At 35.0% G+C, this 12,183-nt stretch overlaps 1 protein-coding gene across 1 annotated transcript in view; it reads left to right on the top strand.

The window, feature by feature from the left end:
- The window catches only part of LOC131900067 (protocadherin-3-like), a 31,754-nt gene that overhangs the window by 2,602 nt on the left and 16,969 nt on the right, over positions 1-12,183 (top strand). The gene's annotated exons all lie outside the window — the stretch shown is intronic.

Genomic DNA, 12,183 nt, shown 5'->3' on the forward strand with positions numbered 1-12,183 from the left:
GTGTACTCATTTGTGACTGATTGGCAGTAGTGACTAAAGCAAGAAATAAACTCACTTCCTTTCTACCCATTTTGCCAGAAAAAAACTTGTTTGGGTGATCACTGTTACAAGAATAAACAAAGTCAAGCCTCATGTTATATTAGCAACACTCACTTGATGCATTATCCAAATTTCCTGGGTGTCATGAGAGATATAGAATTTATTAGTTAGTCGTTACAGAATTTGAAACACCATTTGGAAGATAGAATTAGGATTCAATAAACATTAACAACAATAAAATAAAATACATGATCATATGTTCTGTCATTAACTAAATTAAAGACAGGATCTACACTGTTTTATGAGTGAAGGCATCAATAAGATGGGAAAATTGGGAAAGCATTGTATGTTAATATTGTAATTTGAAAGTTGGTTAAGAGAAGATACAAACCACTGTCTTAAAGGGAAAAGGGAATAGGCAAGAGTATATATATATATATATATATATATATATATATATATATATATATACCAGTTTAACCAACTCAGAGTATATACTGAGAACTAGTGTGAGATTGGATAGGTTGATAATAAAAAAAACTTTGAAAATAGACAGAAAGCTTTGATTCAATTAAAAGCCACCAAAAGCTGTGGTTCAAGGGACATTAATCTCTTTAATCAATTTTTATCAAACAGAATTCAAATCACACTCATCTCTAGATTTCCCAATGTCTTTCATTCTCATATACTATAAAATGAAATTATTATCAACCATACAGAAATGTATTTGTAGCATTTTACCATATGTGTATCAGACATGCATATTTACCTTGATCTCCTTCAGGAAGCATCTTGAATATTATTGGTATTGAAAAGGAAACTTATTAGTTGGTAAGGTTCAATAGTGTTTATTTAAATTCTAAAGTGGTTTTCAATAACATGGAGAACTGTGGATAGGTTTGATAATGTGACAAGTATACTTTCTCCAGACACATATACCATGAGAATTGAATAGTGTCTATTATAGAAGGAGAGATGTTAAAGATTTCCTATGAACTTTCTGGAATGAGTAGATTCTAATGGAATAATTCTCATGTTAAATGACTTGCAATTTTATACATAGTGAATTATTTAGTCATAAGAGTGTTATTGGTACAGGGAAATTGTTTGGGAAGTAATTGGTGCTCCAAAGTGTGGGCAATCTCAGAAGACTTAAATCACCTTCTTTAATCCACACCAACATAGAAGCCAAATATTTAGAATTTGTTTTGACAGAGCATTTATCCATAAAGGAACTAGATCTCAAGTATTTGAGGGGACCAGTAGTTCTCATTTCAAAATAAAATATAGTTAAGATACTTTTGGCCAAAAAGGAAAATATATCTGAAGAAGCATTCAAACTGATCTTTGCCATTCACATGGACAGCAAAGAAAATAGCAAGACGCTACAGTGATGGTTCAGTGGTTAAAATCACTGGCTGCTTTTCCTAAGGTAAGTGTTTGAGTCCCATCACCCACACAATGGCTCACCATGTCTGTTAACCTGCTTCCAGAGGATCTGACGCCCTTCTCTTTGGGCACCAGGCACACACATGGTACACAGATATACATGCAGGCAAAACAGCCATACATATAAAATAAAATAAATATGGAAAAACGAAGAGCAAAAAGCTAATAGTGCAAAACTGTGTGTAGATTTCAGACAAGGTTGGAGATAGAAAGGCAATGTTTAAATAAGTTTTATCCAGTGCTGAGAGGATCAAACCCAGGGTTGTCAACATGTTAGACAAGTGCCCTACCAGTTATCCACACATCCAGTCCTTCTTTTGAGATAGGTTCTCTTTATGTATCCAAGGCTGCCCTTGAACTCTCAATCCTTCTGCCTCCATCTCCCAAATAATGTGATTAGAAGCACCTTAACCAGTTAAAATAAAAGTCCTGAGTTATTTAAACCTTTGAATGGGCTGAAAATATGTGTTGAAATAGTTATTTATGAAGTACAAACCATCACATCTTTTGTACCCCTTTTGCACCACTATTTACAAGTGGGGAAAAGTACAAGAAAGTACAGAATGAATTAATTACCTAAAGCCAATGGATTAATAATGTACTAAATTATATCTTTCAATCAGATAGAGTTGATCATTTGAAAATTACTTTTAACAACCATGTCACTTGCAGCTAACAGGTAGTAGATGTAGGTTGAAGAGCCAAAGTTTGGCAAAATGAGCTGGGGCTTCAAGGACTGGAGCTAAGTCAAGACAGAATTACTGTTCTGCAATCTTCAGAACAATGTAAGTGAATAATAGAATGGTCTCAACAGCCAGAATCAGAAAGCAAAGTCAAAATGCAGGTAGTTAGGAAAAATAACAGGTGGCAATACTCAAGACTATGAATCAAGTAATGTTCAGATTGGGTTACAAAAGGTGAGTAAGAACTTAGTTAAAGAGACTATACATCAGTTAGTAGACAAATTCTTGACAGGACAAACAGCATTAGAATCTATATTGGTAGGAAAAAGTTAGGCAGACATAAAGACCAATCTGAAAAGAAGGGAATCAGAGAATCAAAATAAATTCAGTTAAGATCATTTTGATATATCAAACAAGGAAATGATTGGGAGTCAAGGCAAATCAAGAAATAGAGAAATAATAGAAAATTAAAGAACAGAATATGGGAAAGTAAAGGGGATATATTAATTCCAAAGTGGATCTAACAAATAAGGGAAGCTACTCAGATTTGAGCTGCAACTTTAATAATCCCAGTGTGGTCAGACTGAGTCCTGAACATGGGAAGACATAATCAGTATCACCTGTCTACAATGAAATTCATGTGGGCAAAAAGGAGAAGCTTGTAGCAGTCAGATTTCAACAAGAAAACAGAGTTTTTTTGGTGTCTCATAAGAGTTAACAATAAAAATCTTTCAAACTTGAGCATCATTTTTTTCCATTAGAATAAATTTTCTAAATGACATGTAGCAAAATTATTTGGCAATGGAATTTGCAAGACTATATTTTAGAACTTTGTATGACATTATACTATCAGTTGCATTACACAGACCATGTGGAAATGTTATATCACCATTTTATAAACTTGTCTTAAAAAGTCGTTATAATTATTTTTCCTTCAATAGAAATTCCTATTTAGCTTCAGACTATTGATCTGTGTAGACCAATTTCTAAATGGTCTTATTAAATAAAAAACAAACCCAGGGCCAAGTATTGGGGTGAACACTGAAAGATCAGAGAAACAGAAAAAGCCACAGCCAACCTTACCTTGCCAATTCCTCAAATGATCTTGTTTCATCAGACTGCAGCCTCTGAGACCTCATCAGGAATGGATCTCAGCTGAACTGCTGCTAAAAACCCTAAAAGCTAAAAAAGACTCTAGTTCCTGGTCCTCGCGCCTTATATACCTCTCTGCTTCCTGCCATCATGTCCTGGGATTAAAGGCATGTGTCACCATGCCTGGCTGTTTACAGTGTGGCTTTGAACTCACAGAGATCCAGATGGATCTCTGCTCCAGAATGCTAGGATAAAAGGCGTGTGCTACCACTGCCTAAACCTATGTTTATTATAGTGACTGTTCTGTCTCTGACCCCCAGATAAGTTTGTTGGGGTGCACAATATATCAACCATTGTGCTGTATTGTGCTGTCTAGATAAACAAACTTTTTTGATCACTTTACTACGGTTCCATTTTATCAACCTAATGTTTTTCGTAGCACAATGAGTAGGAAAGGAATGACAATGAGTTGGGCTACCCCTTCACAGATAAGCTACTTGTTAAGTACTGACCAGCACTAAGCATATGGCAAGACAGAATAGGAAAGTAGAGTACGGAGCAGTGGTTTGAAGTCAACTTGGGAGAATTTTTTTTAACATTAATTCTTGGGGGAATTTTTTTAACATTAATTCGGTTACCATTAAAATATGATGTACAACTGGAAATGCATACGTGATTAGAAGGGATGAAAACATACCACTGTATGTCTTACAATTTCACACTTAAAACCTTTAAATATAATGTTTTTATAGAGAAAGTATTTTGAATGAAATGTATACTTTTGAAAGTGCCGAAGTTATTTGGTAGTTATAATTTATCTTAACCTACTTACATCTACTTATGTTCTTTATACTTGTTCTTTATCTTTATTTAAGTATAAATAACATAAATAGATGTAAGTATTAAAAATTAAAACACCATTGAGTAAATATGAACCTGGAGTTAGAAGGTGTGTCTTTTAAGAAAGCTCATTTTAGATGGGTAATAATGGGTGGTATTGATCAAGTGATTTTAACATATCATTTGGGCCTGTCAAGGAATGCATAAATAGGGCAGAGTATGCCTCAAAATTTAAAGCAGGACTTCCAGTTCGGTGATCATACATATGGAAAAAATATTTGAAGAAACAGAAGGTGGATACTCACACAATATGTGAAATATGGACTGAAATTAGTGCTAGGCCAAAATGGATATTAAGATTGCAACAGAGATTCATGAGTTAGACCTGTTTGTAAATCATTACTTTCTTGTAGTGAGATGACTTTATAAGCTCTGCACAAACTCAGTTGAAGACAATGGACAATATCCTCAAATTTTAAAGGTACTCTCTATCTGTACAAAGTATAAGAGTGATATTCTAAAACTCTAAGGAACATTATTCTATATTATAGAATTTTTGAACTGTTGAAGACCCCAAGTGTTCATCTAGTATTTTAGTTAATTATTCACTTTCTAAATAGTCTAGTCCCTGGATAATATCCCCTGTAATATCTTTAAACCGTGTATGTCATGAGCAATAAAGGATGAAGACAGCCTACATGAATATTTTAGTGTGGTAACAAAATAAAACATATAAAGTCAGATATTTTAAATTCAAATCTAATCTCCATTTATTAAGTTTCCATAATATTGAACACTATAATGGATATACTAACATATGTCATCTCATTTAATCTTCATAATTTAGAAAGGAGGAGGTTGATTCTGTACTAAAGATAAGAATAGTGAATATGAATAATCAGTATGAAAATAAAGCAGAAATTGGTAAACATTTCATATAACTGAGTTTAATTAACATGAGGTTTGGACAGACAATTAGGTTTTTACAGTTTTTAAAACACTCATTTAGATATATTCCATCCTCCTTTTAATAAAACATCCAATATTTTAATACCTGTCATTTTACTGAATGATAGCTCTATGCCACATGCAAAAAATAAATTAAATTTGCTAATATAGACTTTACAAAAAGTTTATAAGATACTATTACTCCAATTTTAAAATAAGTATCAAGTCTTAGAAACATCATAAAACTTGTATGTATGAGAGCCAATATTCAAATGTCTTTTTTCCTAACAAAAAAGCTTAATTATCCCTAGCTACATTGCCTTCTGTGCTCACTGATATACACATTACTTTTAACAAAAGTCCCAATGGCAAGATTTAACCATGGACTAGGTAAATATAGTACATAGGAATAACTGAGAATTATCTACTGAAATATATGGGGGGCAGGAAATATATGACACCTGACATTTTCTTTGAAATATTCAATCACAGAACACATTTAAACTAAGAATTTGTGGCAAAGTACTGACAATTGTTGATTCTGAGTTATGTGGACTTGCTTTATTATTCTTCCTTAACATTCTTGTGTATTTAAGTATGAAATAATAATTTGTTTAAAGAAACCAAACCCTCTATTATCTTATACTTCCCAAGTGCCCAAGGGAGACATTCTCATATTCTTACCTATATTATGCTTTCTTTGTGAAAAAACATGCACAGAAATAAGTGATATTTATTTACTATTTCTTACCAGGAGTTAATGACTTTGAACTATGGCCTGTCTGAAACATCTGTATCAAAAGGACAAGGCTACCAGGCAATCTGAACTCACAGCCCCAGACTGCTTGCTAAAAAATAAACAACATATATTTCACAAGATACAGTGATAAGTTTTATGTGCGACTAATAGGACTGTGTGAAGTTTTCTGTTATTTCTAAGGCTTGAAAAATTCATGACCACAGGATGTTTTAATATTATATCTTGATCCCCTTTATATTTACTTTTTAACAAAATGGGTCATTGTATAAAGAAATGTGCTACTTTGACCCCCCTTAAAGAGAACACATTTCATTTTAACACTCTTACTCAGCCTTACTTTTTGCTCATATAACTTACCTCTATATAACATTAAATCACATATTGCTTACTTGCTGTTTTCTTCCTTCACTAGATGGCAAATTCCATAAGGGAAGGCTTCAGTTAGGATTTCTTTTGCTGTGATAAAACACTATGACCAAAGGCAACTTGGGAAAGAGAGAGCTTATTTTATCTAATTCTTCCAGGAACCAGAAACTATTGATGAGGGAAATCAGGGCAGGAACTCAGAACTCAAGCGGGGCAAAACCCTGAAGACAGGAACAAAAGCAGAGGTCATGAAGTAAAACTGCTTACCAGCTTTCCCCCAATGGTTTGATCAACATGCTCTCTTTTACAATCTAGGATCACCTGCCATGAGGAAGCACCCCCCCCCCAATGATCTGGGCACTCCCATGTCAATCATTAATCAAGAAGATGCATCATGGTCTGGCCCACAGGCCAGTCTGGTGAAGGCATTTTCTCAGCTGAGATTCCCTCTTCCCAAAGGACTCTAGCTTGTGTCAAGTCAACAAAACACTAACCAGCACAGGTAACATATCCTGCCTTTCTTGTTTGTGGTTATTTCAAAAATCTAACAATCCTTGGTAAATAATAGGCACTGGTTTCATACTGGCTGATCACATGAATAAATTGATAGGTTTGTGAGGTTTGGCATCAGGCAAGGGAAAAGTTAAACAATCATTTTATATACTCAAGAAATGATAAGTTGGAGTTCAGGAAGAAATGACCTTCATCCAGTAGCTTGCAGATGGTGACATAGATGTGTACAGCTCTCAGGGTCCCATAGTAGACTTTAGTAATACAACTTTTATATCTATACGGAGGAATGGTTAGGATGATAAAGACACTTCAGTTACATTTTATCTTCAATATGTACAAGTTATAGTTAATATTTATTAGTTATGTTTCATCTTCAATACATATCAATTATACTTAACATTTATTGTCAAATTGAAAAGAAAAAAACGCTTAAGAAATACGCTTGTAGAGATATGCTGTGGGATAATGCTCTTGTACATTGTAAAGATTTGTCACTTGAATTGGTTTAATAAAATGTTGATTGGCCAGTAGCCAGGCAGGAAGTATAGGTGGGGCACCCAGACTGGGACACTAACACTCATCACTCTGTTTCCTGATTGAGGATTTAATTTGAGTAACTGCTTCATTCTCCTGCTTCCCTAGTATACATTGTGCCCTCTAACTGTGAGCCAAGATGAACCTTTCTTTCCTTAAGCTGTTCTTGCCAGATATCTTGTCACAAAAACTAATACAGCACCTGTATGAATTAAGACTGTTACATTAAATCATTAATGAGTTTGAGGGCATGTCCAATCTGGATCTGGAACAGACACCTTCATCCAGTATGGGTAGATAAAGAAGAAAGAATATGAACCGATTTATATATTGATATTTGACACTGTGGGGATATCTAACATGAACAAGTCTTTTATTGAATTAATACATAGGAAAGACCTGATAGACACAGATTATGAAAGGAACAGAAAATGAACAAGAGTAGATAATAGGGAGAAAGAGATGGAAGAAAAGATGAATTTTGCCTACTTTTAAGTGGGGAACATGTGTGTTTGAGGTCTTGAATGATTTTATTCTGAAAGTGCCTCTCCAAAACTGCATGATTTAATGTCTATGACAAATGTTACACTTTAAGAAAGTGTTAAACGTTAATATGAGTAGAAAATGAACTACAGCAAGCTTAAAACATAGAAATACAGAGGGGAAATAGATATAGTATATTCCTTATTTCATAATGATGGAGTAATCATACTAGCAAATACAAGAAAAGTTCTCTGTAAGTATGGAAAATTTAAAAAATTGAATATAATTAGATTAAGTATTCTTTTTTCTAAGTAGCTAGACATTCAAATTTATGGAGTGACTATAATATATAGAAACTATTGAGCTTTAATGTTCACATTTGATGTATGAGATTATTTTTATCTGAGTTATATCATCATCTGAAATATATCTTATAATACATGATGATAATGCTTTATAATCCATAATTTTATTTAAAAAGTAATACCACTTCTTAACAAGCAAAGACAAGGATATTTCTGAACTCCAGAAATGTGTTCAGAAATTTCTAGAAACAAGAAAAATTAAATGAAATAATGATTTAAATTAAAGTCCATTATGGAATGTATTGTACAAGAAAACATCTATTTTCAATAAAAATAAAAGGGCTGAACTATTAGGAATAAATTATAAGGATATTTATAAACTTATCTCTGGTACAAATTATCCAGACCATGAAGTTATCTCTTAACAGTAATTAAACCTAATAATTCAAAATTTCCAAGCTGTGGAACAGGAATTAAATGTTTAAACTTCTCTGCCACCCACTTATCTGCAGCGTTATACTACCTAGGAAGAGAAATAATGACAATGATTAAGACAAAATAGTGTACTCAAAAACATACACTTAAGCATAATAAATAGTTTCAAAAAGCTGTGATAAGAAAGGAAAAGCTGTTGTGGACAACATAAACGAATTTTGTTAGGGCTGAGTGTACACCGTGGTGGAAGATAATCTGGCTAACATGTGAAGTCCCTGAGTTAGGTAAATAGCACCACAAAAAACACCTGCTGAAGAGTAAGGACTCAAGAAATAGTAAACACATTACAGGTATATACTTGTACTGGGCTGAAGGAACAAGCATGAGCCTGAGGCTCAGACAGTTTGGTCTGGTTAGTTGAAAAATCATTTTGAAAAAAATCTGCAAACGTAATTGGGATACTTACACAATGAACAGGAGACTTCCTATCTTAAATACAATCTTACAATCAGAAACATGAAATTTGTCTCACAAAATTATACATAGAAATGATGTGAAAATAAGAGCATCCTTTTAAATGCATACATAGTGAACTTCACAAAAAATGTGAAGGAAAGAGTTCCATGTTGTCTCTGTGGGTTTCCGGGAGCTCCATCCAGTGCTTAGCTGTGGATCTCTGCATCTGCTTCCATCAGTTACTGGACAAAGGCTCTCTAATGACAGTTAAGGTAGTCACCGATCTGATTACAGGGGAAGGCCAGTTCAGGGACCCTCTTCACTATTTCTTGGAATCTTTACCTGAGTTTATCCTTACGGGCTCCTGGGAATTTCCTTAGCACCAGGTTTCTCCCTAAATCCATAATGGCTCACTCTTTCAAGATGTTTCTTTCCTTGCTCTCCCTTTCTGTCCCTCCCCCAACTCGGCCATCACATTCCCTCATGTTCTCTTGCCACATCTCCTTAGTCCCCTCTTCCCCCACCCAATGCTCCCAATTTACTCAGAAGATCTTATCTATTTCCCTTTCTTAGGGGGATCCATGCATGTCTCTCTTAAGGTCCTTGTTCGCTAGCTTCTCTGGGATTGTAGCCTGATTATCTTTTGCTTTACGTCTAATATTCACTTGCAAGTGAGTGCATACCATATTTGTCTTTCTGGGTCTGGGTTACCTCACCCAGGATGTTTTTTTCTAATTCCATCCATTTGCTTGTAAATTTCATGATGCCATTGTTTTTTTTTTTTTTTTTTTTACCATTGAGTAATACCCCATTGTGTAAATGTACCACATTTTCTTTATTCATTCTTTGGTTGAGGGTCATCTAGGTTATTTCTAGGTTCTGGCTATTACAAATAATGCTGTTATGAACATAGTTGAGCAAGTGTCCTTGTGGTATGATTGAGCATCCTTTGGGTATATGCCCAAGAGTGGTATAGCTGGGTCTTGAGGTAGATTGATTCCCAATGTTCTGAGAAAATTCTATACTGATTTCCAAAGTATCTGTACAAGTTTTTACTCCCACTAACAATGGAGGGGTGTTCCCCTTATTCCACATCCTCTCCAGCATAGGCTGTCATCAGTGTTTTTAATCTTAGCCATTTGACAGGTGTAATATGGTATGACTTCAGCTAGTTAGAGTTCACTGACTCTGGACTGACAGCTGGGGAACCTGCATGGGACCAAACTAGGCCCTTTGAGTGCGGGTGACAGTTGTGTGGCTTGGACAGTTTGTGGGTCACTGGCAGTGGGACCAGGACTTATCCCTAGTGCATGACTTGGCTTTTTGGAGCCCATTCTCTGTGAAGGGATACCTTGCTCAGACTCCATACAGGGAGGAGGGGCTTGGTCCTGCCTCAACTTGATATACCAGACATTTTTGACTCCACATGGGAGGCCTTACCTTCTCTGAGGAGTGGATGAAGGTGGGGTGGGGGGAGGTGTGTAGCTGAAGTTTTCCTGTGTCTCACCCATTTCGCAGCTGCTCAGACCCAAGTAAACCCACAGGGACTTATATTAGTTAAAACTGCTCAGCCATTAGCTCAGGCTTTCTACTGACTAGCTCTTACACTTAAATTCAGCCCATTTCTGTTAATCTATATGTTGTCACACATTCCGTGGCTTTACCTATGTGCCATTACATGCTGCTCCCTGGACGGTGGGCTGGTGTCTCCTGACTCAGCTTTCCTCTTCCCAGAATTCTCCTTGTCTGTTTATCTTGCCTATACTACCTGCCTGGCTACTGGCCAATCAGTGTTTAATTAAACCAGTGTACAAAAGCATTATTTCACAGCAAAGGTGGGATGAGCAGGAGGTGAGGAGGGTGGAGGAACTGTGGTTGGTACATAAAATGGGAAAAAAACCTCTAAATAAAAAAAAAAAGAGTTCCATGTTGGTAAGTAATTGTTAAATTATTCCCATTTAAACTTTCTTAAAACAGAATTAAAATACTGGATCAACATTTTGTTTAGAAAATATTCAGGAACATCAACAAAGAAATATTAAGACACTCAGGAATTAACAGGAAATTTGAAAGGAGATGGAAAATTCAGAGACATAAGAAGGGCAAAGAAGCTGCTTAAGCCCTGAGAATATTTGACAATGTAGGAAATTTGGTATTTTTGAATTTCAACTCTTTGGTATAGACAATTAAGGTCAGAGTGTACCAGAAGTATACTGTTACGTGTAATCCAATCATATTTCATTTGAATCACTGAGAAAACACCAACATATGAATTTATTTTGAAATTGTAACTGATTTGTTCCCACTTACTCAAAGGCAGATGAAAATTCTGGATAAAGTCAAGTTTGTTGTTGTTTTCAAATTATTCCCACTTAATTGTTCAAGGACAATAAGTGAAATAAAGATAATGAACCCAGACATCAAGGGTAAAAAATGGTGGGAAAACAGCTGCTTTCAAGTCTTAAACATTTCAGTACAACTCTGGTTACTACATTCAGAGAACTAAAAGAACAATTTTACAAGTAATAATTTTAGAGGAAATGAGAAACCCAACTGGCCAGGAAGATTTGTTAAATCTCTACTTGACAAAATACACAGAAGTCAATTATGAAATACTTAAAGGTCAAAACACCTAAAATTATGGATTTGATAGGAAAATAAATGCAATTGAGTATATTTTGGGAGCAAAAATAAATAGAGATCAGGAGCTAACAAAAGAAGACACCAACCAGGTGGTGGTGGCACACACCTTTAATCCTAGCACTCAGAAGGTAGAGGCAGACAGATTTTCATGAGTTTGAGGCCAGCCTGGTCTACAGAGGGAGTTCTAGGACAGCCAAGGATACACGATGAAACCATGTCTCGAAAATAACAAACAAAACAAGAACACACCAAGTATTAAAAAAAAAAGCTTAAAGGATCAAAAAGATAAATCAAAACCTTCCATATCCAACCTAACATACAAAAAAAAGTACTTAAGAGAAGCCTGTAAAATAGATACCATCTTAAAGAAGTGGCAAGCAAACTATGATCTCAGCAAAACAGCTAAGAAGCAATTTTGGCTTCTTACATACACTGATGTGTGCATTATGGGCGGCAACAAAAATACAATAATAAATTTATTGTTCTGAAAAAATCAAACTGATCCAATCTAGAATTGTATCTACATTGAAAATTTCTTTTGAGGCAAGAGTAAAATTAACAAGTTACTAAACAAAAGTAGGAAGAAAAAAGAAAGCCAGGCAGTGGTGCACGCCTTTAATCCCAGCCCTCGGGAGGC

This window comes from Peromyscus eremicus, chromosome X, assembly GCF_949786415.1.
Source record: "Peromyscus eremicus chromosome X, PerEre_H2_v1, whole genome shotgun sequence".
NCBI lineage: Eukaryota > Metazoa > Chordata > Mammalia > Rodentia > Cricetidae > Peromyscus > Peromyscus eremicus.